We start from the raw sequence: 1,251 nt of genomic DNA, 5'->3' as shown, positions 1-1,251 counted from the left end.
GCTGCGGAGGCCCCTCGGTGACAAGGCCTTCTACTCGGGCTTCGACTCCGGCGGCGTCCGCGTCAGTCTCCCTCCGTCGCCCGCACAGCGCGCGAACCAGGCGGCCGCTCACGGACCCGCGCGGCCTCGGCTCGCGACGGGAGCAGGACGGGGGCGGCTCCCGGCCTCAAATCCCTCCGCCGCCGCACTGCGCACGCGCCGCCCGCGTCGGGCGCACGGCGGGCCCGGCGCTGCCGCGACCACGGCGCACGCGCAAGGCCGCTACCCCGCGTTCGAGCGCCTTCAACTTCTAGCCGCGGCCGGTCGGAATCCGCGAGTGCGCACGCGCGCTCAGCATCAAGCGTTTCCCCCCCGCCCCCACCGCGCGCTCTCGGCCGCAACCGCTCGTATCCGCGAGACTCCTTCCGATGCTCCGCCCCCTTTCTCCGGCACTTCCCGGATCTCCTGCGCATGCGTGCTGGGGGGAGTTATGTGACGGACACCTCCGCCGGTTTGCAAAAAAAGTCCCTGCGTGAATAACGTGTTTGCGTTGAAACCTTGTCTGTTCGTGGATAAGTGTTCATCGTGTGCCAGGCACTGTTTGGGCTCTGACAACACAACAAAGGTTTAAGGTCATAAAGCAATGTCTTGTCCTTCTCGGAGCGTACATTATATTGGGGGAATCAAAGGTACTTTAATAAATGTAATTTCACACAGTGGCCAGCAACACAATGAAGGAAAAAAAAGAGCAAAGAGATGGTGAGAGAGACGCTATTTAGAGAAAGGGATCGTGGGAGACCGGCCTGAAGAAGAAACAAGTGAATAAAGGCTGGATAGAGGGAAAATCCCAGTGGGGTTAACACCTAGTGCAAATGCTCCGAACGGGGATCAGATGGCAGGAACCGCATGTTGTTGAGTCGTGGGAGAGCTTGCGGCCATGTAATATTTTTGGATGGATTCCGTTCTCTTTACAGAATTTATTGCAAATTTTAAATCACTAGTCGGGCGCGTAATCCCAGCATTTAGGAGGCTGAGACCTGAGGATCGTGGTTCCTGGACAGCCTTAGCTACTTAGTGAGGCCCTTTGCAACTCAGTGAGACCCGGTTTCAAAATAAAGAACAAAAGATAGGGCTGGGGTGTAGCTCGGAGGTAGAATGTCCCTGGGTTCCATCTCCAGACCCACAAAAATTTTTTTTCTTTAAATCACTAATTTCATGGATTTTTTTTTTTGTGTGTGTGTGTGGGTACTAGGGGGTGGAACCCAGGGGCTT

This window comes from Muscardinus avellanarius (genome assembly GCF_963383645.1).
Source record: "Muscardinus avellanarius genome assembly, chromosome: 10".
Lineage (NCBI taxonomy): Eukaryota > Metazoa > Chordata > Mammalia > Rodentia > Gliridae > Muscardinus > Muscardinus avellanarius.
This window is presented reverse-complemented; position numbering follows the sequence as displayed.